Genomic DNA, 23,635 nt, shown 5'->3' with positions numbered 1-23,635 from the left:
AAAGAATTGTAAACAGAAAATGAATAATATGCTCGACGGTAACACAATAAGCGAATTGTTCAGAATCTCTCCTTATATATTGTAAACGGAAGTAGAACGCTAACGAAATCTTGTCGGTACGTATAGATATCAGGAAAGTCTTTCAGAGATTTACGTATAATTGATTTTAATAGGATATGATTCAACCCAATAGCTCCATATATCATTTTCTATTGACATGTTGGTTGGGGAGTCTGAAAGGGATTTTCAAAAAGCAAGTTAGATCAAAGTACAATTTTTTGGTGCTTGAAAATTGACAATTATGAAATGATAACCCTACGTTTAGTAGTCATGTTTTTGGTTATACTTTACAAATTATGGATTCGATACCTTCTCTTTTTACTACCGTGTCATTATTCATTTATAATTCAAAAGGAATCTTTCAAGATCCAATTTCTGTAAAGCACTATAACATGTAAAACTGAGACAAGTTGAACACATTTCAACGGTTTTTCTCATCAAATTGAAATATTCGATACAATTAAATAATTATGCCATATCCTCAATGGATGCAAAAGTTTAATTTCAGTCGCTTTCTTTTAACATCTTTCGAAATTTAAATTAAACAAGAAGCAACAGAAAACTCAAAGAATTCTTTTTTTAGAGCATATCACATGATAAAATTAATTTGAATTTTACATTAGAAGATATCTCTCGCCTACAATAGGGAAACAAAATCTTGAAATTAAATTAAGGTACGGTAACGCTATACACATTTTCTCATTTATCAAATACATAAGACACTTTCAGTTTCTGAAATAATTAAAATACTGTCACTTAGGCTATTAACAGTGAAAGGTAATACGATTATGTGTGTTTTTTGGGGAAGTTTCTTATTTAAATAAATGATGATCATTCCACGTAACAATAACTTTAGTGTCGACAGACAAGTTTTGTTTACAATTAATGCATATATTAATTAATGCCAAAAATTTCTTAAAACGCATCTCACTCTCATTAATAAGAGAGTTTGTAATATCTGACAGACATAGCAATCTTGTCACAGGAAAACGTTAACACGTAACAACGATTTAAGTGCCGATTTTATAAATATTTACAAAAACTCAATATTACTACGATTTGAGCACCATTGATGAGACTTATGTTTAAAAAAAAAACCAACGCGTATGGCGTAAAGAATAATAGGACTCTTATTCTTTTTTTAATCTCACTCTTGTCAAACGGGGATTGTTAGATGACATTCACAACATCGTGAACTGGTTAAAACAGATCAACAAAACAATGTTTTAAGTGTCGACTGGCAAGCATCTTCGCTAGCCAAGGGTTACGATCCACCCCCGTTCTCTTCACCCTTGGCAGATTAAGCCAACATTTGTGAAAACAATGTTGCGCCATCTATCGGGAAATTAAAGTCATGCCCATTCCGAATACATTATTCTTGACCAATGGTAGCACTTAAACTCTTCAATTTGGAGGTAAAAACACGATGGTGTCTAGATTCTACACACTTGGTAAAGCCGGAAACGAAATATACATCAACATGCATGCACTTGTGCAAGAAATATACAAAGGAACTTCTATTAGTCGATTAAAAATATTAAAATTGTCACTGAATGTGGTCGTATATTTAGGGATGTAAAGACTTTTTATACAACAAACATGTGGCAATTGTTTACAAACACCTTCTACATTTACACGTGTCATGTTATTGGCGCTTTTTGATTGGATGCAGCGAGTTTCGACTGCAACCAATAAAAATCCTTACCTTGTATCTCCGAAATGTTATCTCAATCCTTCAATGGAGAAGAGAACGGGAGTGGATCGTAACCCTTGGCTAGCGAAGATGACTGGCAAGATCTTTAGTTAACTGTTGTTGCCTATATTGATGACAACATTTCATATCTAATCCACTCACTGTTATAAATATAAAGTTTGTAAAATGCCTTTCCAGGCATCGAAATCTCATCGCAAGAGAGAGAATTCGGCAATCGTTGAAAATAGTTAATAGAAGGTTAGATATTTTGATACTAGTAAATATATTACAATGAATTAAGCACATATTTTTAAAGTAAAACCTTCAAATTGATGACACGATTTTCCCTAGATCAATATGACTATTATTTCCCCTTGGTTACAAGTAGATTAAAATCTTATAAAGAATGATAGGCAAATCAAGTCCATCGGGCACTCCGTTCAATGTATTGTATTTATCATCTCTTTGAACAAATAATTGAAAACGAAATTGACGATCAATGACAGATAAAAAAAATATACAACGAAATGATTTTGATATAATGAAGCTAAAGCTTTAACTCCATTAAAATATTACGGATCTTCAAAAGACATTCACTGAAATTATTGTTATTATGGTATAAAGTTTAAAATCTATCCTGTCACAGTAGTGCTTTAAATGATCCCTTGATATTTGATATGCTACTCCTCAGCATCCAAAAAAAGATCAGTCTGCATGGTCGCCACAAGCTATCATTCATAAAGTGTATTGGAAGGTTAATACATTTTGTTTTTCATTATATTTGCACATTTACATCACGCACAGGTTTAAAAGGCACTGAGAAAACAATTTACTATACTCGCCTTCACATTCATATAAAGTTTTTACTTTCGAGACAATCCGAAAACTGTTGATCAAAACCTTCAAATATCACAGAGTTTGAAGAATTGTATTCAATCTTTCAGATATAATATTGATTTTTTGTAATTGTATTTACCTTAGGCCAACTAAAATTAATTAGTAGATTTTCATCCAAATTTTTGAAAAAAATGGGGCGGGTGGGAGGATTTTATTTTTTAAATTTTATTTCATATGAAACCTTCTGGTCACGGTTTATTCATATATGCAAGTGTAATAATAAGCTGATATGTAAATACAACCATAAGGTGTCTTGTATAAGACAGTAACAATCAAAACCAAGGAGTAACCAAAGACTCATAAAACCAAAAGACATTTACATCAACAGTTACAAATAATAAGTAGGAAACAACACGAACTCCACTAAAAACCAGGAGTGAAATCAGGTGCTCCGGAAGGGTAAGCATTTCCTGCACCGTATACGGCTCCCGTCATGTTATTTCTTTGTTCAGTTCGGTTATGATGGAAGGTTATTATGACTGAGGAAGAATATCACTGAGATATGATTTCTGACACACTTTTGTCATAATGGCCAATCAGCTCATGATGGCGACCATAAAATTGCTTGAGTGATGACTTTAATTTGATTGATTCATAGCCCTGTCTTATCAACTTTTGAGAAAGCAGTATTCCTCGTTCAACAAATCAACGTACTTTGAGCTAGCTCTAGAGTAACGTATCAATTGAGACACATATATACTCCATATGCTGGTGCCGCTTTTTCAAATTCGTAAATATATATCTCTGATTGGCAATCACTGTTATTCATGTTATTGCCGCTTTAGATACCTATTTTATAGTAAACAGCAGAAATGAGGAGAAATGCTCTCTTCAGTTGGACTACCTCCATCAAATGTATTTTGCTTTCTAAGCAATGTTTTGTTGTCTTAATAAAACGAAGCAAATGCATTGGTATGCAACACGAGTACGATAAGTACAGAATAAAATGAAAACTTAAACAGTGTTGAAATAATAGGGTTGGTCCTTAGTATGCAAGATGCAAATATAATTACAATGTAAAACATAAAGTTGTTTAATGACTATCGTGGGTATTGTGACAGAGGATGTTTGCTGTTTTTCTACAAAAAACGAAAGGCATGGCTAAATCTAAGTCTAAGAGCTTGCTATAAATTAATAAATAAAAAATGCGTATGTTTGTCGATTTTCTTAACTCAATATACCGTCACCAATCTAAAAAGTTCATGCTTGTGTCAATTTCTTTATTCCAGTCAAATGTGTTCCACGATTCTTACGCTTTTGGGATTCATTCACAGTTCAAATTTCTTGACACAAAGTCATTGTATAAATAAAATAAATCCAAGGTGTTTTATTCACAAACATTTGTGTCATTTGTGACATACGGCGACTTGCGTTTTTGGACACAGCATATTACTCGTAACCCGAATATTTCATGCCCTTCTCGTAATCAATCTCTATTCTCGGTAAATGATGTTGTCATCATAGATCAGAATATATCGACTTAATGATTTTAGTAAGAATACTCTGAGAAATACGAAAACCGTATTTTAAAACAGGAAGTTTTACATGAAGCGAAATTATCGACGGTTACCGGTAACGGAAATGAACAAAATCCGGAAATCATAATTTTTTCAAAAATAAAAAAAATCGGGGCGGGAAGATTTCAGAGGGGCGGGCGGGGATGAAAATCTATCAATTAATTTTAATTGGCCTTAAGGAATGATTGCAGACTTTTTTTAAAACCACGAAATTAAATATCCAAGAATATGCAAATTTTCCTCAAACCACGAAAATTGGTACTCATGAAAATAAATGAATCCACAGTAATTAAAAAGTGTCCTTCAGAATGGTTGATTCGAACCTTCAAATCTAATTATGCACCAAGAAGGTCTTTTCATGAAGAATTCTAACGTTTTAGGAAATTGATAAAAATCTTAATCATAATAGTGTATTAGGAAGCTTAAGACAAAACTTTGGACCTTAAAGTGTTTTATAAAGTTTTAATCAAACCTTCATATCAAATAATGCTTGAGGAAAGTTGATTCAAATCATAAGATATAATAGTGATTATGAATATTGATCAAATTTTCGGATCGAATTGTGTTTGAATAGTGTTGATCCAAATTTTCAAATATAGTACGAGTTGCAAAATGTAGAACCTAACCTTCAGATTTGATCTTTTCGCAAACGATTACTTATAAGTAGTAATTTAAAGCAGCATATTCTGTTTCTTCCACTTACTGGCTTTTCATGAATAAAATATATCTTAAGTCTCATGTACATGGTCTACAGAGAATAAAAACATCTGTTCTTGCCTAGCATATGTGTAACATCTATACTATATATCACTATTACCTGCATATTTAATACTTTTTTTAACTGATTTTACTATATTCTAATTAAATGTTGTCCGATTCGTATGTGTAACATCTATACTATATATTATTTTCTCTAATTCTATGGAAATATATACCTTTCCGAACGAATTGTATAAAAAAATTTAATCAACGTGTGGTTGCCGGTGATCTCAGAAGATGATTGGCTGAGTGAAAGGGTCATAACCTTTCTCGGCTCCCTGAATTGATCAAAATGTTCCAACAGGTGTTAATGAAATTAACAACTTCGTGGAAAGTGGAAGGCACTCGAAGGGGATTTTGGTTTAGAAAAGAAGAAAAATCATCTTTTACTCATTAGAGAAACAGATTATTACATAGTAACGCATGTATTATCGGATTTATCCAATCTCGATAGTTAAATTATCAATTTTTAAGTCCTCGCCGAGGCTTGGACTTTAAAATTGATAATTTAACTATCTCGATTGGATAAATCCGATAATCCACTTGTATCAATGTAATAATCTATGTATACCATGATATATCTAACACGTTTTAAACCGATTTTACTTAATTCTATATTAAATGTTGTCCGATTCGTATGTTCGGCACTTTTGATATCGATGCAATCTCGAGATTGAAGTCCTTTCACTAGTGCAACTAACATTTGACGATATAATATATTTATCATTGGTTAGTATTCAAAATCAAAATATATGCTAATGAAAACATTAACTTTGTTTGAAATTGGATATACAATATATTTATTGCCTATTTAATATTTTCTATATCTGTGACGTCTGCATAATATGATTTGAAGGATTTAAAACAAACTTCCTGTTTTCGTAAAAGCTGAACAAATATCAATATATGTCAATGAGAATTATGGATATCAAATTTTCCTTTTTTTAATTATCTGACAATACAGATAGCTATCAATATGTAAATAATTGATATCAAGAAAGTAATATAATACACATTGTCATGATAAGTACAAACAGTTTAGCTCATTTAACATTGTTTGACGATTTGTACCAGTATAGTTTTCTAAACAAAACAATCAAAGGATCTTCAAACATTTAAATAAATATCTATATTACATTGATGTTACAAATCGATTTTAAACTAGCAGAAAACATTCCCTTAGATTCAAAGGGATACATATTCATTTATACCTCAAAGTATGTTTCCCTTTATCTAAAGAGATCAACTTCAAGCCCTCGATATTTATGTCATATTGTATAAAAGTATAACAAAAATGCCGAAATCCAAGGCATGTAATTCCGTATCAACTGACAAAATTAAACGCTATCAATTAATGAAACGAGTGGAAAACAACTGTCATATTCCGGACTTGATATATTTTCCCCTTCTTTGATATTCCATGAAAACATGCAAGTTCCTGAATAGGGTTTGGAAATGGTTGTAATAACTATTGTTTTAACATCTTCAAGGTCCCACAGCACAATCCATACTATTACTGTAATTGCAAGTTTTAACACTTGAGGAGCATATAACTTAACCATCAAAAACACAAAAATGCAATTTTGTTTAACAGATAATGCAAATTAGTTATATACAATGTATAGTGTCAATAACACAATCATTACTACGAATTAACGTTAAAAGGGATTTTTCTTTCAGTTTTTTTTTCATTATTTTTCAACATATTAGGTCTGTATTTTCAATTGTTTCTGAATTAATTGCTCTCTAATAGATATTATACAGTGTATTATTCTATATTCGTTCAATCTTTATCGATACCCTCATCATATTTTATGAGGCCCCTATATATCCAAATTAGACAGATATCACATTCCCAAAGTACTTGTGGGAAATTTAATTAACAAATAAACTCATCATATATACCAGTATTAAATTTGTGCACGCTAGACGCCCGCTTCGTCCACATAAACCCCATCAGTGACGCTCGAATCACACCTGTTAAAATGGCCAAATAAAGTTGAAAAGCATAAATGGTCCATGTGAATGTTATCTTTGAAACCCTCATCACCTTCAGCCCTATCACTCATTAGTTAAGCGAGGATCATAAGTGGCAATTATTTTAAAATAGATACAATTCAAAATATAACACTTTAAGTAATTCCTTATTAAAATAAGTTTCAGATTTTTTACGAACCGGATATTAATGATAATTTAAGAACACATGCAAGGGTAATGAACGGACTAATATAACTATAATTTTTCAGCATAGCTGTGAATACAAATATACATGAATATAGAAGGTAATTGGTTATTTACACTAGAGTAAGTCCAGCATGGCATGATTCATTACTTGTAATGATAAAATTATTGTTGACATATTATCATTCGGGACTTAATGCTGCCATCCACAGTATCCAGGTTTTTTTGTTTTTTTTTTTTAATTTGGGGGGGAAGGGGTGTTTGGTTGCTGATTTTGGTTACGTATTTCCAGTACCTTTATCGTTTATATAAAAAGGATGATTATGATTTAATTAAGGAGAAAACAGTTCTTATAAGTATTATACTGAGTTATTGAAACAAAAGTACATTTAAAAATTCTTCGATGTGACTGACTTACTGAAAAAATTGATTGGAAGTATCGCAGTGAATATTTCTAAACGCATGGGATTAATTTTTCTACCTGTCTCCTTGGGCACCAGCGATAATCATTCATAAATTTATAAATGTTTTGAAATTAGAGAAAACAAAACTGCAATTCCGGGGGCGAATAATGTGACGAAAGGAACAAAGTCCTTATCAGTAAACGTAGCGAACTTTGTGGTATAATTTTAAACGAAACAGTGCAGTAATGAAATCCTGAACTTGATGATAAACTGGAAATAAAATCAGTATTCAGTGATTTAACGTAATAAGCATTCTGTCATTCCTCCATTCTACAGTACCAAGACATGATAATCAATATTTTCCATTTACAGCCTATTATTGTAATACGGTGCAATTTACACCTCAGAAACAGGCCAGTACAATTAAAATAACTTTATTATTTCTTAGTATTGATGTAGAGGAAACGGGATCTCACTATGTAACGACCGAGATGGATGACATTTATTTCCTTCTCATCAGACGAACTAAGGAAAACACAAATCTCCGGTAATAGCTAAGTTCACTTACCGACGTTTCACCACCAGAGTGAAAGATGAAGTGTTTTGGACGGTCATCGAAAAATGTAAAGTACATGTATATCAACATTGCAACGTTTATTACTTCGTCTTAAAGTCACATTACTTAAACGGATGTTCAGACATTTCTGTAAATCAAGTAGAAAATATCCTCTTTAAAATGTCAGTGGTCAATGGAATGTTTTAAGAAAACCGTTCTGAGAATCAGAATTCATTATGGCTAACACATACCAATCATCTTGCTTAAGTCTTGAATTTTGTTTTAAAAGGATAGTATAGAGCCACTTTAAATATTGACTTTCCAAATATTGATGAAATTTTAAACCATGTGGGCATCGTATTTCCAGCTGTCTGAACTTTAATATGTGAAAAGATGTAATACTATTACATGTTGAAGAACTGTAAGTACATAGACCATAAAGTGCACGTGTCTTATTTTCTTGCATACCTGGTACCAATAGCATATTAGAACATGCTGATATTTGAACGGACCTTTACAACTTAACTATGAAATCAGTTGTATCAATATTCCCTTTACAACTTTGGTAAACCTATCAAAAATTAGTCGCCGCATTTTCTGATAACATCTGTTTGTATATATGTATAACTAGTATGGTTACAACACGAAATAATAAAATTACCCTTTGTTCTCATTTGAAAAAAGGACTAATTAGTTATCAAAGGTACCAGGATTAATATTTAGTACGCCAGACGAGAGTTTCGTCTACATAAGACTCATCAGTGACGCTCATATCAAGTTGTGCCAAATACGGCTAAGGTAATCTATGCCTGGGATAAGAAAATCCTTAGTTTTTCTAAAAATTTTAATTTTCGTAAACAGGAAATTTATGAAAATGACCACATTATTGATATTCATGTCAACACCGAAATGTTGACTACTGGGCTGGTGATACCCTCAGGGACGAAACGTCCACCAGCAGTCGCATCAACCCAGTGGTATAAATAGTTATCAAAGGTACCAGGATTATAATTTAGTACGCCAGACGCGCGTTTCGTCTACATAAGACTCATCAGTGACAATCATATCAAAATATTTATTAAGCCAAACAAGTACAAAGTTGAAAAGCATTGAGGATCCAAAATTCCAAAACGTTGTGCCAATACGGCTAAGGTAATCTATGCCTGGGATAAGAAAATCCTTAGTTTTCTAAAAATTTAAATTTTCGTAAACAGGAAATTTATGAAAATGACCACATTATTGACATTCATGTCAACACCGAAATGTTGACTACTGGGCTGGTGATACCCTCGGGGACGAAACGTCCACCAGCAGTGGCATCCACCCAGGGTGTAAATAGTTATCAAAGGTACCAGGATTATAATTTAGTACGCCAGACGCGCGTTTCGTCTACATAAGACTCATCAGTGACGCTCATATCAAAATATTTATAAAGCCAAACAAGTACAAAGTTGAAGAGCATTGAGAATCCAAAATTCCAAAACGTTGTGCCAAATACGCTAAGGTAATCTATGCCTGGGATAAGAAAATCCTTAGTTTTTCTAAAAATTTAAATAAACGTTTATTATACTTAAGTCTACATTTTTAATAACAAAACTGAATAGTTATGAGTATATTCCTGGAAAAAAGTCGACGGGATATGGACGATTTGACCACAATTGTATACCAATTTGTATCGTCTTTTTCTTCTTAACCATAATGAAGTGATATTTTCCAGAGATATGTTTTATTAACTACCGTCCAATGACAATTATTACAAAAGAAAAAAATATTCCACATCAATATGTTCTAGCATCATTTTGATTTTTATAAATATCAAGTAATGATCCTACTTGATTATGATTTTAAAAATTTTAGGTCTAGACAAAGCTTATTAAAATATATAAAATGGTTTAAAAAGACAATTAAATACTTACTGTGCCACATCTTGCATGGTTTTTCTGACAACATCTGCTTATATAACTAGTATGGTTACAACACGATATAATAAAATTACCCTTTGTTCTCATTTGAAAAAGGAATAAACGTTTATTATACTTAAGTTACATGTTTAATAACAAAACTGAATAGTTATGAGTATTTTCCTGGACGATTGGACCACAATATATATATATTTATATTCTCATGCAAAACACGAATAGATTGGAATGCAAGCGATTATCTCAGTTTCTGTTTGGTTGATTTATCACCAGATGCTTTAGGCAGCAACCATTTGATTTTCTGGGGGGGGGGGGGGGGCTATGGTTTTTTTTTGGAAAAAAAAGTTTGTTTCCAGTTTTTGGAGAAAAAAATAATTGTTTTTGATTCTGAGAAAAAAAAATTGTTTGTTTCACCCTCAGCTGCCACTATATGTAATGCTAAAATTGAAAGAATTGTTTTCGACTTGTTGCGAAAAAAATAGATTGTTTTTCGCCGCAGGCGAAAAAAAAATTTGTCCAGAAAAAAAACCATAGCCCCCCCCCCCCCCAGAAAATCAAATGGTTGCTGCCTTATTCACATGCGAAACACCAATGGAGTTTTAATTCGTGCGATTCCCTCAGTTTCTGTTTGGTACATAGATTTACGATATTTGGGCTTCGTTAAACTACTGTTGCATTAATGCCACTTATAACGTCGAACAGAGTACTCTGCCCGTAGGTACTCTCTCTATTTTTGTTAGGATTTCCATACTTATTATTCTGTGCATAGGGCTTTGTTGTAAGTTGAAAAGGCGTTTTCGTCTCTTACCCTTGTTGTTATAATGCTTTGTGTCCAACTTTCACTTTAAACAATGAAATGCCTTGGTATCTCCAATTGTTTTCTTTTATTAAGTCGATGTTGGATATTAGGTCCACTTTAGGGTGAATACTGTTATGTTTGTCTTCTTAACAATACGATGGAATTCGTGTAGTATCGTCTAGTTGTAGTGTACAAACGTGGTAAATGATATTGATGTAAGTTTCTGCTTGTTTTATAAATGGGTGTTGTTTTTTTTCTGATCATTGTATCAGTAACGGCGTCTTGTTTAGTACTGCATAGTATCTCTGTTAATGTAGGAGAAGCGCTCTTACGATTGTATTACGTGTTGCATCGTGAAGATTTTCGTTTGAGCTCTAGGTTGATCATTGTATATCCAGTAACAACACTGTGAAAATGAGTGTTTGTCTGTTGTTTTATATTTGTCCATTGAAACATCCTGTATCTGGTTTAGTTATATAGACTTGTCGCATTGTTCATATAACGTTGTGAACTCATGTTTATCTTGTATTAGATCGATGCTGCCCAAGGTGCTGAATATTTAATCTATCTGGATGATTGTTGATTGGATGTGGCATGGTTTCCGGACCTCACCGGTCCTTTACTTAACTTTGATGAAGGTCCAGAGCGGTCCGAAATCCACGCACACCGCATAAATCTTCTGTCATTTTGAACATATATTCTCTGTTGTGTGATACTACATCTTGGCACTCATTCTTAAAAACATCTTCTGTGTTGCATGTGAGAATGGATCTTTGTTGATATTGATGAAGAAAAATTCGATGAATGCATAATTTCATGAAGTAATTTTTACTCAAATCTGTCCTGTAAAAAGTATTTAATCATCTCATAACATCATTACTTCAAATCTGATATTGCATGCATAACATGTCTTCAGTTGATAACAAATCAGAATATACCATTTCAAACAGGAAACAGCAAAGTAATTTGATTTGCACTTGATGAAATACAAATAAAACACAAATCTAACCATTCTTTGTAACTCTGATCTTTATGAACGTGATTTTAAAACGTTGTAATGTATTCGTTTCAATGGATTTTCCCCGTTTAATTTTGTTTGTCATATTTGCAGAGGAACCACTCGATATCGACAAACTAAATAAAGATATAAAGAACGTTTGAGTTATACATCGAGGTGTATAATATGGGATTAAACTAGCCTTTTGACAATGCTTACAATAGAAAAAAGCATTTTGTATATCTTAACTTAAATCGTAATGTCAAACAACTTCGAAAAAAAGAAGAAAGAAATAGTGGCAACAACTACGCTTTTCCAGTCAGTGTGATGTTCTAAGAATTGACTTATTTCACAAATACTTTTTTAAATTCTGTTGATCCCCTGATGTTTTTGTCCTTAAAACATGAACAGCAATTTTCTTTTGTTAAGCTTTTTATATTGAGATTAATGAGTTATATTTCCTGTCGATAATCGTTCAATACCAAAATGAAGAAAATTAACCCAGTACTTTGGTCGAAGAAGTGATTTGTATTACTTTATTTTCATTTAAGGATCTATTGTATAAAGTTTTCAAGAACCTTTGGCTATGCTTTACATTATGTTGTTTATTTTTCTCAGTCTTAGTCTAAAGTAGGATATGTCAACAATAAAGCTAATAAAACCAGTGATGGATCGATTCTAGATTTAATGGCAGCGATCTGGTGACAATTTTACAGCCAGTGATTTAATTTTCTGCAATTATTAGATTTAAAGAAAATCGAGTCAATGTGTGTTCTATCACCCTTTTCAATTTTGTTAAAGTAAATCTATTTCTAGTTCTGATAGAGAAATTAATTTAAGAATACATTTATTTTCGTTATTGCCTTTTAAGACAATTATGTAAGCTATGTAACTATGCTCTCTTTTAATATGCAAGTCTGAATAAGTCTGATATAACATCGAAATACTTCTTAAGTAATACCCAACTATTCGAATGCACTTTAATATTAATAAAAGGACAGGGAAAGCATGCGTATATAATAGCATGATTAGATCGAGAAATGATGAAATTAAAAAGAAGTCGTGGAAAATGACATCTTGTACAATTTGGAAAGTTAATTTCAACATGTGTTTTCGATGAAAGCATTGTACTTTTATAAACTTTTGTCAAGATTTTGATGAATCCTCCAAATAATAATTATACAAAACTCATACGTCATAATTGAATATGATAAAAGTTCATCATACAAAATTCGCAGTTTGAAATTTTGTATAGCTCTTGTTTCTATGTAGTGAAAAGTTAAATGACAAAAACTGAACTTCGAGGTGAATTCAAAACGGAAAGTCCCTTATCAAATGGTAAAATCAAAAGCTCAAAGACAGCATACGAATTCATAACAACTGTAATATTCCTAGCTTGGAACAGCATTTTCTTATGTAGAAAAGGGCGGATTTTCCATTAAATTGACAACAATGTGTGAACACATGTTTTTGATGGAAAGAGTGGTTTTGCCTTTTGAATATGAATAGAACCGGATAGCAACTAGAAACTGGATAGTCAATGTTAATATCCGTCAACTGGAACAATAGATTCCAAAAAAAATAAATTCTTGCAATAAAGAAATGTAAAAATGTTTAAAAAAAACACTTTATAATTTTACACGTCAATATACAGGATCCAATAATAAGACATGAATGTATGTCTCAATTGTACTATTCATAAAAACATGACATACAATGAGACAACTATAGACTCATTACATTAAGATTGCATGTACAAGACTAGAAATACAATACGGCTAAGTCTGCAAATACATTTTTAATCTTGCCTTAGGTTTTCATGTTTTCTTCATGTTATTCCTGATATAAAATATACATGAGAAAGCAAGGATCGATATGATCTTATTTCCTTCTGTTGTGACAATATTATGCAACTATGTAAGTGATAATCATACAATGGGCCTAAAAAATTGAGACCCAGACTCTATTTAGTCGGAGTCTATTACTATATGAAATGATATGGATTATTATCTTATTGTTACGGTTTCTTAAAGTGCATTCTGTACGTCTAGTAACCGGAGAATAGGCGGAGTCTTGGGATCCTTTCAAATAGATACTCAACCTCATCGGACAAAATGAAAACATATTTACTTTTATTCGTATTTGTAATGATAAGAGAGGCTTGCAAACAGATGAGACAAAATACTTAATAACACTCTGAATTTCAGATATAAACTTAAAACCGAACTTGGAGTATTTTTGTTATTGTACTTTTTGATATTCATCTTGAAAGTACTTCTATAAATCAGTAAATAATAGTATTCCATAATAAGCTTAATAATGTGCTTCAATTTTTAATCGGTTATAGTTCCATATCGTCATTAATGAGCTTGTGGGTATTATACTTCAATTGTCTGCTCCTACTGACAATATAATATTACCTAACAACTTTAGATGCGAAGGCAGTCTAACCCAACCTCTTAAACCTGGTTTCACTTCCTGTGTTGTTTTTCATTTGATTTTTAGTTACAGTTTATAAATCTTTGGAGCGCTTTAATATTTGTTTTGTGATGTTGGCAAATGCTAGTAAAGTCATAAAGCGCAAATGTCAATTTGAAATAGAAATAAGAGTCATTTAAACCTACAGTTCACTGTCGTTTACCGAAAGTTGATTGAATTGACTTAAAAATTTGCGTTGAAATGATTTTGATATACAGTAAGTAATTTCATGCGAATCTATCAATTTGAAGAGACATTTGACGCTCAGAAAATATGAATTCTATGATAACGAGATTCAGCTGTATATTTAGAACTAACAGTGTCACGTGTGATTTGGCATTTCATTACCGTAACGGAAATAATACAAGAAATGAAAGATTCAAAAATCCGAAACTATTTCAGATGAACTCATTATTATTCCTTAAGAATTATTGTTTCAACTTTAGCTAAACCTAAAGACGACCTATAAAAATCATATTGGAAAAATGAAAATACTAGAACAAGCAACATAAGGAATACATGAAAAATCGACAAAAGTTATAATACAGGGCAAGGTAAAATACCAACACCACTTAGCAGAACTTAACATACTGAAGAAAGAAAATTGTTGTTCCCTGTACAATTAATAAGATTTCAGAAGTGATATATATTACACATACTACGGTGACTCAACAGGTTAATACTAAGCAATCACTTATTGTTAATGGACGCGAAGATATGAATCGGAAACATCAGTTACAAATTTTGTATATCAGTATATGTAGAGGCAAGAATCGCATGATTAGAAGACAAGTAAACTCTGCTACATCCTTTTATTCAACATATCATCTAGTCGCTTATCATGAAGTCTTAATACAGAAATAAACCATGTATTGCTGAAAAACTTAAGTGCATGTACCACGCATTTTATAAAGGTTAATGCTCTATCAGACTTAGTAATTAATCGTAAGAGTACATTAATGTATAACATAACATAATACATTCGGTTTTTTGCCTGCAATTATAAAGAAATTAACCAACGCCTTGTTAATTTGGTGCATCCGTAATGCATTTTTGGATTGACCTTTTTCGAGAACTCTCATACCCAAAAATACAATAGACATAAGGGTGAAATAAAAGAATTATTTCATTTCATCAAAAATTTATTCCTACTAATTAGTACAAAGACTATCACCCATTCATATATTTTTTGACTATCGTTTACAGCAGTAGTTTTGCAAGAATTGATAACACATTTATTTTACATTAAGCCCCGATTGTCATTGCCAAACAATGAATTTCGAACCGTTGACAGCATAGTTTTTGTCTGCAGTCCCGATAGCGATTGCAATACAATGAATTTTGCAACAGTTGACAACACGTTTGTTTTTGTTTGCAGTCACGATTGCCATTGCAATACAATGAATTTTGCAACAGTTGACAACACATATGTTTTTGTTTGCAGTCACGATAGCCATTGCAATACAAAAAAGTTTGCAACAGTTGGCAGCATAGTTTTTTTTTTTTTTTTTTTGCAGTCCCGATAGCCATTGCAATACGATGAATTTTGCAACAGTTGACAAAACATTTATTTTGTTTGCAGTCCCGATAACCATTGCAATACGATGAATTTTGCAACAGTTGACAAAACATTTATTTTGTTTGCAATCCCGATAGCCATTGCAATACGATGAATTTTGCAACATTTGACAAAACATTTATTTTGTTTGCAGTCCCGATAGCAATTGCAATACAATGAATTTTGAAACAGTTGGCAGCATACTAGTATTTATATTTGTCTGCAGTCCAAATTGTTATTGTAATAAAAAGGATTTAGCGACCATTGACAGCATATGCATTTTTGTCGGCAATCCCGATAGCAATTGCAATACAATGGATTTTTCAGCAGTTTAAATCATATTTATTGTTGTATGCAGTTCACATTTCATTTCGATTCAAATGATGTTTTTGCAACAATTGGCAGCATAGATTTTTTTGTTTGCAGTCCCGATAGCAGTTGCAATATACTGATTTTTGCAACACTTGATAACATTTTTATTTTTATCTTAGATCCGGTTGTTATTGTGATACAATGGATTTTGCAACAAGTGACATCATATTTTCCCCTGCAGATCTGATTGCCATTGTTAGACAATGAATTTTGCATCAGTTGATGACAAACTTTTTTTGTCTGCATTTCCGGTTGCCATTGCAATACAAAAGATTTTACAGTTGACAACACATTTTGATCTGTGTTGCTAATTGCATTTTGTAGTTTCGATAGTAGTTTATGGGGTGTGTACATGCAGAATAACATAATTCCACATAGTCAAAACATCGATTGATGTAGTGTTTATCGGAATAAACACTATAAAAACGAGGGTCTCGGGAGACCTACCAAAGATAGTTGTATCTATAATCTCTCATGGTAATTCGATATCACGCACCATACTATAAAAGTAATACTTTTATAGTTAAAGGAATCAATATCCAAAGTATCATTTAACATTAACAGTTATACAACTTAAAATTATGTAATGTCATCACCATAATTTATCGAGTTTTTGTTTCCGTATGTTCCAGTTCTGACGCCTACTATTTGCTTCACTATACGTCCACGCTTCCTTTAAATTGTTTTCAAAATAATTAAATGTAGATATTCAATAACTTGGACATTTTTTTACAAAAACTATCCTAATCAGATTTTATAAAGGTTAAATACGAGCATTGATTAAAACATGCTAACGTCATTGGGAATCATTCGAGGAACAAATTATGTCGTCGAAAAAAGACAGAATCGAAATTTAAAAAAAAACTTGTACACGCGAAAATCTTTAATGTTTCTTCCTTCAATTTTTTTTTACGTATATAAAGACCTACATTATAGAAAGAAGACAATGAGTCGATAAATTATCCCATATTATCCGCCAGCTTTATTAGAAATAAAACAATACTATACTTCCTTTAAATACACAATGGTACATTTACTTTTGTCACGCTTCAACGGCGAAAAGCTATAAAGAAACTGAATACTTAGTAACAAATATCTCCATACTGGAAACTATGTTATTAGACTGTTTACCGACCGTTGATGTTTTCTTTTTCTTTCTTTTTTTTTTTGTGGTTGGTATTTGTTTGTTTTTTTACTGATTTATATAAGATCTTACATTACAAAACATGCTTTCAGGCCGTTTGTTGTCTTGTTTGAATTGTTTTTCATTATTCCTTTCTTTTTTGCTGATTATGTCTGATAATTCAAATCGATTTTATAAAAATACAAAATATAGCATTCGTTTTGTTTCTTTTTCATCCTTCGCCGACAACAATCGTGTATTTTTCCTTTTGAGGTCTCGCTCTTTGAAATGCAAAATATTCTGCGAAACGTGTGTTGCATATATTTGTTAGTTTTAATATGGGCCGCCCATTTATTTTGCTGTGCGAAACCGTCATCTCAAAGTCATTGTAATGATACAAAACATATTTCTGTTATCATTGTTTGTTTGCAAAGGAAAAAATACCAAAAACAATTGTATTTTTTGGGCTTCCAAATTTAAAGATTTACGTGTTCCTGATGAAAGTAAATCTCGGTAAGAGCTTTGACGCTGCAAGTTTATAAGGTGTTCGTAAAGCTGCAAACGACGCGGCACGTGCATGCATGCGCACAGTAAAAGATAACACGTTAATTATGTTGACGTCTATGGTACATTACACATTTGCAGAGAAAGTCGTATCCCTTGTGAAACTTTAGTGGTCTCAGCTAATATGTGTTTCAATTATAATTATTATTTCATAAACATTTATTTCCCTAGTAACATATACATTTACAAAAAAACGACTTGTAAATTATCATTAAATAATGTTCAAACATTTGTTCGCTATTTGCATATATGTGTAAAATTTGAATCTACATTGCTTGTTCACTGTACTGCCTTTGATCGTCTGAAGTACTTACAGTTTGCTTATAATTTTACAGCGAACAATGTAACAGACATTAATTGAAGGACATTACAAGTCTCGTGTTATTTATAAAAGTATTTTCGGTAAAATAGATAATCAAAAGAATTTCTAATAAATAAAAGATTTGAAGGGTAATGACCTCAATAACGGGAATAAACAACAGGTGTTTTTGATAAATCAAAATTGCATGTCTATCAATTAGGCAGAAGACAGATCCGTAATAATTTGACTTAACATAGAAATCTCATTTCTGAACTAATTTCTATTACGTTTAGTCTATGTATAATACCATGGCTTTCGGCGTCGTAGTAAAACAGAAAGGCGTTTTACGTTGATTTCAATCAAATTTAAGAGTAAAATAATTCAGTTTTAAGTTTTTTTGTTAAAATCTATAAAACCATGTTGATTTTAAGCAAAAACATCGTTTAAGTTGGTTTTGTTGTGCAATTTCATTTTTTGTACATTTCATGCTGGTTTCACTTAGAAAATACATGCTTACTTTAGATTGTTAGTATTTTCAAAAAATAAACTATAAAACTATAAGCTAGACAACCTTTTCAAAGATAAAATTGAAAAAATCACATTCAATACTATAAACGATCATGCTCGAGAGCAAAGGTCGAGAGTTTGATATGGGGTGTGTTATGATTATATCAACCATATGATTTACTTACTACGGGTTGTTTTGCATTTGATTTATTTGGGGTGTGACTGACATTTGTATCATGACTTTTGTATTCTGATATGAGCCATCAAGCATTTATTTTATCATCATGAAATACCAGTATTCATAACATACTATATGCTAACAGTTCTATAGTCATTTTGATAATTTAAATCTGTACATTTCAGGGGGGAAAATCTCCGTATCTATTTTTTCGTGCTTTTGAGAAGTTTCGTTTTTACAGTTTTTTTTTTTTTTTTATTTTTATTATCTTCGTGCACATATGACGTAGTCTTCTATTCCCGACTTCAAAATTAATAATGTAAAAATGTCTTTCAAGTTAATCATTTCAGCGTCCCTTTTTATACTCCATATCATTTACTTGTCAATCTGTCTCCGGAACAGCCTTCGGGTATTCATTTTATTTTTATTTTTCAAAACATAATTGTATAGTTATGCAAAATTGTAAAATGCATGGTCAGTGGCGGATCCAGAGGGGGGGTTCCGGGGGTCCGCACCCCCCCTTTATTTTGGCCGATCAATGCATTTGAATCGGGACATATGTTTGCACCCCCCCTGCACCCCCCCTTTGCCCTGGGCTAGCACCCCCCCTTTCGAAAATTCCTGCATCCGCCACTGATGGTTGACTTTATTCTAGATCTATGATCAGGTTTAACCACGTTATTGTTTGCATACATAATATTCCCGTAATGTTAAAAGCATCTGTCGGTTGTTTTCATACAACAATTTCAAAGTATTCTTTATTTATTGTCAATACTTATTTTCTTCTGCAATCAATAGACATGAAAAACTAAGTATTACACAGAAATTTACTATCTAAACAATATATAAATGTGTACATCAATTACACTCAAAATAACTGATAAAGTCGTATTACTTAGGGTTGTGAAACATAGAAATAATACTGAAAAGATAAACTTAAACTTCTGTAATAGTTATGCAAAACCAAAGAATGGTGCTCCCGTCCAGATTATGTTAGATATATATAAGATGCTTTTATACGCAACTTGTAATTTTTCTTTGAATTCGTTGATATTTAATTAAAATTAGTGTCAAATACATTTACCTTTAAAACGTTTACTTTACAAATAAACGAGAACTTTCAAATGTATAGAGAAATTCCTTCAAAAATGTATGACGATTTTTTTTCTTTCTGCTTTACTTTTTAAAATGAAACTGTTCTGCTTTTGCTTTTTTTTATATATTGAAAGCAATCATCGTATTTAAACATTAAAATTGAGAATGGAAATGGGGAATGTGTCAAAGAGACAACAACCCGACCAAATAAAAAACAACAGCAGAGGGTCACCAACAGGTCTTCAATGTAGCGTGAAATTCCCGCACCCGGAGGCTTCCTTCAGCTGGCCCCTAAATAAATATATACTAGTCCAGTAATAATGAACGCCATACTAATTTCCAAATTGTACACAAGAAACTAAAATTAAAATAATACAAGACTAACAAAGGCCAGAGGCTCCTGACTTGGGACAGGCGCAAAAATGCGGCGGGGTTAAACATGTTTGTGAGATCTCAACCCTCCCCCTATATCTCTAACCAATGTAGAAAAGTAAACGCATAACAATACGCACATTAAAATTCAGTTGAAGAGAAGTCCGAGTCTGATGTCAGAAGATGTAACCAAAGAAAATAAACAAAATGACAATAATACATAAATAACAACAGACTACTAGCAGTTAACTGACATGCCTGCTCCAGACTTCAATTAAACTGACTGAAAGATTATGATTTCATCATATGAACATCAGGCACAATCCTTCCCGTTAGGGGTTTAGTATCATACCATCATAACATATATGAGAAGAACATAACCCGTGTCATGCCAACAACTGTTTTTAGAATAAATGTGTTTAGTTCCGATGCAAAGACCTTATCAGTGACTCAATATTAACGCCAAAATATGCAATCTTTAATGACTTGACAACTAATTATATCCCTTCTTAATAAGTCTATTCAAAGGTTTTGTAAGTTTCTGAGGTGAATACTGACACCTTTGTGCTTTATAAAGAATATTTCCATAAAAAATTGGATGTGAAATACCTGAACGTATTAGAAGTCTGCATGTTGAGCTATATTTACGAATGATGTCTTTATACCGATGATAAAATTTAGTAAATGTTTTGACTAGTTTGTGATATCGAAAACCCTGGTGTAATAATTTTTCAGTAATACATAAATTGTTTGAATATATCGGTTACCATATATTTGTGATCCGTGATATAAGTGGCTTTGACATATAATTCCTTCAAAAATGTAAGACGATTGTTTTTCTTACTATTTCTTCCTTAATCGTCTGCTTTGCTTTTTAAAATAAAACTGTTCTGTTTTTGCTCTTTTTAAATGAAGGCATTCATCGTTACATTGTGTGCTGCTAACTATTAAAATATAAAATTCGTTTGCAGTGCAGCAAGTTTAACGGAAAACCTCATTCATTTTCAATCAAACATTAAAGTCGTTAACCAAGACAGAAAGTGTAGGTTATAATATTTTTCAAATAATGGGCATCTTCGATGTATCACGAAGTGTCATGTAAGCATTTAATTGTATTTTCACCATCAAATGAGACTTAAATTAATTCTAGATAGAATTGGTTTCAGGCTTAGTGTTTATAAATGCGTTAAAATTACGATTCCAGCGAAGCTTTCTAATTAGCAATTAATTTCGGAAAGTTATTGATTCCATCGACTAGCCCTGAGATATTCTGCAAGATAGATCACAAAAAGTGTTGGCCTTTGATGTAATATACAACCCAGGTGGTACTTGGTAATGACAACCTACTAATAGCGATCTATATTCTTTTGTTTCTTAAATTGTTTTCCAAAAGATTCCCTTGTGGTTACTTATTCGTTAGCAGAGAAACTTGTACCATCTTGACCTTATATCATAACCATTCTAGCAGATTCATTTCACGGCATTTAACAAAATATACTAGTAATTATTTAGTTCTAAGCACCTTCATCAGCACAAGTGGTTCGAATATGAGTACCGGGTGCAGGATTTTTTCGCTGTGTTGAAGACCAATTGGTGGCCCTCGTGTGTTTTCTGCACTTTGGCACATTTCCCCATTTCCATTCCCAATTTGTTTTCTATTTCATAACATTGAAATTTAAGGGGAAAAAACTTTTGGTAGTAAAGTGCGATTTTTACTGAAGATTTTATCGTTTCTTTTATCTACATATATACAAGGAAAACAGCATGAAGTGGTTTTTCACATTGTTGAAGGCCGTCAGTTTCCTATAACTGCTTACATACACTTCATTTGAACTTTGGTGGATAGTTGGCTCATTGGAAATAATACCACAACTCCTTTTTTTTTTATTAAGCGCAACCCACGTAGACTATGCTTTTCTTCGTTATTTTTTTTATTTCAAAAAAATATATTTTCCGTCAATAATTCAATAGAAATGTAAGTATGTTCATGTACAGCCCAAAGCAAAGAAAGTGTTTTGTTGTTCTTCATATCAAAGTCAGGGAGAAGTCTTAAATGCAGAGTAAAAGCTTACACCTGACTGCAAGTTTCTGGTGTCGGCGTGCTACTTCGTTAGCTGTTGATAACTTTTCCGATTTCGAATTGAAAAACCCAACAGATGCGTTGTAATATTATAATATAAAAGGCAAAGAAACAACGTCAACGTAAAAATATTGTACATTGTAATTCAATACTTCGTTTCTGTTGTATTCCAACGAAAAAAGCAAAGTTTCGAGTTAGTTTTTTTTTTATTTTATCATTCATCTTAAAACTGTTTTTTCTCAATTTACTTTAATAGAAATTATGAATTTAAAACCTTTGTTATGTTTTTCATTTTTCTTTTCCTATTTTGTCGCTTCATTTGTTGCTTCCAATATTTTATGAGGAAGCATACCCGCATCACATTTTTTTAACTATTCGAAATTGACACGTATTTTTGCTTTATGAAATTGACACTTATTTTTGCTTTTATATATATAAATCACAAAATCAAATTATAAAATGTAATGCACTTCTAAAATCTAATTATCAGAACACTTGATTGAATCTTGTAGTCTTATAGTTGACAATAAGTTTCACCAGCTTAAAAATGAAGAAGTTGAACACGAAGTTGAATCATATAAAAAATAAAACATGTTTTTCCGTATTTCATGTTTTAAGTAAGTGATGATGTAGGAAGCTTAAAACGACTGCAAACCTGCAAATTTGATAAAATTCAAGTATAAAAAAAGATAAGATTTATCCAGAAAAAATTACACAGCAACAATAACAACACACAATTCTTTGTAAGTGTGGAATAATAATATAAAAAGGCATCAAACCTGATTACTAGATTCTAGTTAAGATCCAGAAAATCTTCATCACACAGCGACAATCCTTCTTCAAACTCTACTGCAATCGATTTGACGATCAAGCTCTACAAAGCATATTGATATTAGCTTGTCACAGAAAAAAATCTCCACTAATCCAGGCGTATTACGAAAGACAACTCCAAAACACACTAAACAGACGTTAAGTGAGCACGAGTAAAATACTGGGAAAATGAAGGCAGAGGATATCGTCTGCTTTATAACCATGCAAATCAATAGATAGTGTTCATTATCATAGTGCGCATCCTCTACGAATACTATTGCTTGTTAACGGATGTTAAAAAAATAGAAATATTGATTAAAATGTGGCTGAATCAATTATGTAGTTATTAAAGAAACACCAGAGGATTTAAAATGGTCACCAGATCGTTTTTCTTTTGGATAATTTGGCTTATAAT

General features: G+C 31.9%; 1 protein-coding gene across 1 annotated transcript in view; it reads right to left on the bottom strand.

Moving 5' to 3' along the window:
- Positions 1-23,422, bottom strand: part of LOC143072852 (neuropeptide Y receptor type 2-like) — a 59,532-nt gene extending 36,110 nt beyond the window's left edge. Inside the window, exon 1 of the mRNA XM_076247965.1 lies at positions 23,190-23,422. The gene's annotated coding sequence lies outside the window, so the exon portion shown is untranslated. The remainder of the gene's footprint in view (positions 1-23,189) is intronic.
- Between the last annotated feature and the right edge of the window lie 213 nt (positions 23,423-23,635).

Source organism: Mytilus galloprovincialis, chromosome 4, assembly GCF_965363235.1.
Source record: "Mytilus galloprovincialis chromosome 4, xbMytGall1.hap1.1, whole genome shotgun sequence".
In the NCBI taxonomy this organism is placed as follows: domain Eukaryota; kingdom Metazoa; phylum Mollusca; class Bivalvia; order Mytilida; family Mytilidae; genus Mytilus; species Mytilus galloprovincialis.
Note: the sequence above shows the minus strand (reverse complement) of the source record. Positions and strands in the feature narration are given on the sequence as shown.